Here is a 5,662-nt window from a genome sequence, read left to right on the forward strand (position 1 = left end):
GGGCTCATCTCCAGACTGCCCAGCAACGAGAAGGGATTGGCTGACAGGGGCAACACAAACTCCTCCTTCTCCATCCTGGGCTTTTTCCCTCCTCTGCGATTCCTCCTCACAGACTTTCTAGTTTTCACGATAAAACTTTGAGTGTCACAGTCTGAGGTAAGTTTGTCCCCCTCATCGCTGGAAGAGGCCCACTGTACACTCTGGGACCCCTCTTCTTCCATCTCCTCCTCATCAGATGAGTTTTTGTCACTTTTAGATAACAGGAGGCTGTCAGGTAACTCTGATGACAGCCCAGTGACTGCTGTAGGAGGCTGCCTCAGTGATGGCTGACTGACTACAGCAGGAGAGTTCTCTTTAGCTGACACACTGGGCTCCCCATCACTGCTTTGGGGACCCACAAGTTGCACAACAGGGGGGTTCAGGGCTTTTATGTTGCTATTTTGCCCAGTGGCACCTTCCTCTCTACCCCATGCCCTCCTCTGGGTGCTCCTGGCTGATGGGCACTGACGGGCAGGGTGCTCCTGGGACCCACAGATATCACAGGATTTAGGTACAGTACACTGAGCAGCTTCATGTCCTGGCTGCTTACAATTTCTGCAGGTTTTCCCGGCTGTGCAGTCCTCCCTTACATGCCCATACTGAAAACACTGGCGGCAAAATGTGGGCTGCCCGGGGTAAAACAGGAACCCTTTTACCCCTGCAATGGAGAAATTGGCTGGGGGGTGTTTGGTGGCCCCCACATGGTCTGTATCTGGCTTCAGTTTTATCCAGAACCTCCACTTCCCATTAAATATGCCCAAAATGTTTTTCTGCCTGACTCCTTCGCTCACTTTGGAGCAGTAATTGCGCAGAAAAGCCTGGATAAGGCTGATGTCTGCATAGGGGTTATACAGATGTACTGTAAGGGGGATCTCCAACATGGCGAATAGAGGTTCCATTCGCAGCCTCTGCATGGCGCTCTCCCCACTCTTTGCCTTCAGGGTCTCATATAAATGCAGGCAAAGGCCACTATTGTGGAGTGTGACATCATAAATCCCCTGTTTTGGAAAGTCCTGTATGCAAAAAATGTCACTTACAGTTATTCCTCCGGTTTTCTCCAAAACGTCCTTTACCAGCCAGACCATTCCACTTCCAGATCGGTGCTCCTCATTGATGATGAACCTCACACTGTTTTTCAACCCAGCCATTCTTGCTGTAAGATGGTTATGCTCGCGCACAACGTAGATCGCGTCCCGTTACCGACGAGTCCGGAGACCCTCAGTACCTCCCAGCCAGACCAAGTGCAGCAGAAACTACACTTGATCTTAGCCAAAAGGCCGAGAAGCGATAACCCGAAATGGGACCCAGGAAAGCGCCCGCTTCTCAGGCTAGGCCTGACAACTGTAGGAGACAGCCACGCCACACGCCGTATACTTTCTTTAGCGGCGGCGCACAACACTCCATTGCTGCACATTCTAGGCCCGACTAGCCTGAAAAGCCTGACACCTTCACTGGGACCCTCTTTACACCTCTCTGTCTGGAAAGGCACGCACATGAGCCGAGGACTTTTCAAACGAGATGCCTGCAGAATTTGCATTAACTCCTCCCCTTGACCATAAGTGCAACGACGCCCGCTGATTAGTCGGCCTGCCGTTCCGTCCTCGTCTCCCCAGGCAATTAATCACACTGTCTGCCCAGCTTCTTTCGGAATATTCACAGCATGTCACAGAAACAGCACTTCAAGGTGCATCACAATTGTTTCTCGGGCCACCGGCAAGTAAATAGACAAGGAAGCTGCATGCTGCAACAGCAGGGTTCTAAAAGGTGTGTCATAATCCTCACTTGCCTTTATTCCATCACTGGGTCCACAAGAGGGAGACACACTACGTCAGATTAATAGTTTCATTCATTCGGAGATCCAATTGAATTAGCAAATCACAAGTTGCTCCATTAAATAAATAATTGGATCAATTCAGTAATCCTTTTGGACAAAGAAAAGGGTCTTCTTATCTGCAAATGCTTGTTTGCTAAAGGAGTTAAGAAACAAAACAACAAAAAGACACAATAAATTGACACGAAATAAGACACAGGAGACAAAAATCTGTTCTTATGGATTTTTGTTGCTGAAAAGAGACATGATTCTATTTTTTGATAACTGGATAAGAGAAGTGCACCGGTCCTGGAAGTACTGCAATACCAGGTCAATGCGTGGAGTGGACAGAGCAAGCTCTTCTTCCATCTCCCTGTTCTAAAAATCCATTTAATATATGGCCCCCAGATAGGGGACGTATCAGATATTAAACTGATAAGAACAGATTTTTTTGATTGAAAAAGTAGCTTTATTTTGTATAAAGTACAAAAAACACAGTTCATACATTTCATTCAAGTGTACACAGTACACCGTAAGACATGATCATGCATACGTTTTAGTACAATACAGGGCATAAAGTACAAGACATGACATCCTACACTATATACATCAAGTACTGCACTAACCATTCAAACTTAAAACGTATCACAGTGCAATAAAATAACATTGGATGTGAGGGGGAGGTAGGTGAGGGGTAGGGTGATGGAGTCACGAGCAAAAAGTTTTTATTGAGGACAGACACAAGGGGAAGGGTGCATAAATAGACATGACATTCAATAATACTTCATGCTGTGAAGGGGAATGGGTTGGAGGGGGAAAGGGAGGGGAGCACAAACCAAAGTTTTTTATTGAAAATAGACACAATGGGGAGGAGGAGAAGAGGAGACAACAATCAATCAATTACAATCAATCGTCGTCTTCATCTTCCTCAGGACTGTCAAGGGTGTTATAGTCTCTTAACAGGCTATGGATAAGCCTGCGACAGTCCTGGATGGTCATCTTCTCCCGCTTCAAGATGAGGCGGTTCCTGGCAAGCCACATAGCGTCCTTAAAACAGTTCATAAGGCGCAAGGCCTCCTGGATTGCCTCAACGGTGTGAGTCCCAGGAAATAATCCATAAAATACCGAATGGTATGAGAGGCAAGTCCTGGGCACACTGTCCTTAAGTTCATGTTCCAGGGCATCCAACAATGCCTGTGCAGTGGGACAGTCCCAAAAGATATGTTGAGCAGTCTCCCTCTTGGTAATACAAAAGGGGCAGTGAACATATCTGCACAGGTTCCGGGAGTGCATAAATGTCCTGAGAGGCAAACCCCTCTGAATGGCCATCCATGCAATGTCTTTATGTCCATTAGTCAGTCTCTTAGAGGCCACATTCTCCCAAACATGTTTGGCCGTGGCCACAGGGAGCCCTGGAACAGACTCCATAATGTCCTTAGCTCTGATGAGCTTGTGGATAGTTTTAGGTTTCCACAAGTCTGGTTTAAGTCCCTCCAGATGGTGCTCCCTCACAAATTGTCCAACATCCAGGTAAAACCAAGGTGTAGTCCAGTTGTAAGGGAAGGAGCTGTCCCACTTGTCCCAACCAAGTTTCCTCCAAAGAGGGAGAAGGAAAAAGCGTGACATGGACTTCCCAGCAGAGCAAACGTTCTTTTCAAGGAGTGTCCTGCGGATACAGTTGCAAACAAAGAAGGCCCGCAGCATGGTGGGGATATCAGGGATCCCTTTCCCACCTTTGTGGGGCTCCTTGTTCATAACAGACCGCTTCACTCTGTCCATTTTGGAGCCCCAGATGAAGTGAAAGACTGTCCTCGTGATGGTCTTACAGACGGCAGCAAGAGGTGGCCAAGCTTGGGCCGTGTACTGAAGAACGGGAAGAATCTCGTTGCGCAGTACCAGGGCTTTCCCTTCGATGGTAAGGAGTCTGAGGCTCCACAATCCAATCTTTTGTCTGACTGTTGCCAGTCTCTCTTCCCAGCACTTCAGGGCCGCCTCCTCTCCACCGAACCAAACAATTTTGATGAAGTCCGGCTTGATTGTGAAGGGGAATGCAGCGGGGGATGACAGGTGCCACTGACCAAACAGCATTGCCTCTGACTTCCCGCAGTTGACCTTTGCCCCTGAAGCTTGGCCGAAGTTGTTGCAGGTCTGGACGAGTGCTGCCACCGAACGCTGATCAGCGCAGAAGACAGTGACGTTGTCCATGTAGAGCGAACACTTGGCCTCTAGTCGGTCTGGACCCGGTGCGGTGATCCCTCTGATCTCTGGGTTTCGCCTGATGGACATCGCAAAGAGCTCTATACAACAGACAAAAAGGAGAGGTGAAAGAGGGCAGCCTTGTCTGACCCCAGACAGTACAGAGAAGGGGTCAGTCTTCCAGCCGTTCACCAACACCGAGCTGTAAATATCAAGGTACATCAGGTTAACATAAGAACAAAACATATCACCCAATCCAAACCTGCACAGAACCTTACGCATAAAACCATGAGAGACACGATCAAAGGCCTTCTCCTGATCAAGACTGACCAGGGCCACATGTGCATGGCGGTCTTTGATATAATGAACCGTGTCCCTCAGCAGCGCAAGGCTGTCTGCAATCCTTCTCCCAGGAATGCCACAAGTCTGATCAGGATGAACAATTCGCCCAATGACAACTTTTAGCCTGTTGGCTAGTACCTTGGCCAAGATCTTGTAGTCCACGTTCAGGAGGGAGATGGGCCTCCAATTTTTGAGGTCACATCTCTCTCCCTTACGCTTATACAAAATCGTGATCAAGCCCTCTCTCAGAGTAGGAGGCATCCTGCCCTCCACCACCATCTCCTCATACAGCTCTAGCAGGTCCGGGCCAATGAGGTCCCACAGCGCTACATAGAGCTCGGCTGGGAGGCCATCACTGCCCGGGGTCCTGCCCAGCCTAAAGGATTTAGCGGCAGAGTGCAGCTCCCCCAAGGTGAGGGGGGCATCCATAGCTGCCCTACCTGTAGGATCAATAGGGTTAGTGATACCTGACAGGAAAGATTCAGCTGCGTCGTCTGTAGTCTTAGGGGAGTAGAGTTTGCCGTAGTAGTCTGTGACGACTCCCATGACGCCCTCCTTCCCCCTCCTGGGGGTGCCAGACTCGTCCCGCAGCTCAGTCAGGGGCGTGTGGCCGGAGTGGAGTTTTCTGAAAAAGAAAGAATTACATTTCTCACCCTTCTCCAGATTCTCCACCTTGGAACGGAAGACGATGCGATTGGCCTCTTCCTCGAAGTGCCTTTTCAGGCCCCCTTTGGCCTCAGCCAGATCATCCTTCACATCCCAGCCGCAGAGTTGGAGATCCAGCAGGGACTGCAGCTGACGCTGAAGTCTCCTGAAGTTTCTCTTCCTCTCACACGCCTGTTGGCGGCCTTTAGCCTGAAAGAAACTGCGAAACTTGCCCTTGACATACTCCCACCAGTTAGACATACAGTCAAAATACATTTTGTCATTTTTCCACATTACATAGGCATCCCTCAGCTCAACCATCACCTCTTCCTTTCCCAGCAGAGCGCAGTTCAACTTCCAAGAGCCAGGGCCGGGAGGGAACCCGTGACCCAGAACACCTTCAAAGAGAATGGCCCTATGATCAGAGAAAAAGCAGGGAACCATGACATGCCTGTTTTGTCTTACCGCTCTCGATGTAAACACAAAGTCAATCCGGGAACGCACTGAGCCATCGGGGCGACTCCAAGTATAATTCACAGAGCCGGCCCCCATGGATCCCACTGCATCCCGCAAGGATGCTTCGGCTACCATCTCCTGCAACAACCTGGAAGAAACATCAAGTTTAGCATT

At 49.4% G+C, this 5,662-nt stretch overlaps 1 pseudogene; it reads right to left on the minus strand.

Annotated features, from left to right (window-relative positions):
* Positions 1–2,142: 2,142 nt before the first annotated feature.
* On the minus strand, positions 2,143–2,316 carry LOC142095878 (U2 spliceosomal RNA; annotated as a pseudogene).
* Between the last annotated feature and the right edge of the window lie 3,346 nt (positions 2,317–5,662).

This window comes from Mixophyes fleayi, chromosome 6, assembly GCF_038048845.1.
Source record: "Mixophyes fleayi isolate aMixFle1 chromosome 6, aMixFle1.hap1, whole genome shotgun sequence".
Classification (NCBI taxonomy): Eukaryota; Metazoa; Chordata; class Amphibia; order Anura; family Limnodynastidae; genus Mixophyes; species Mixophyes fleayi.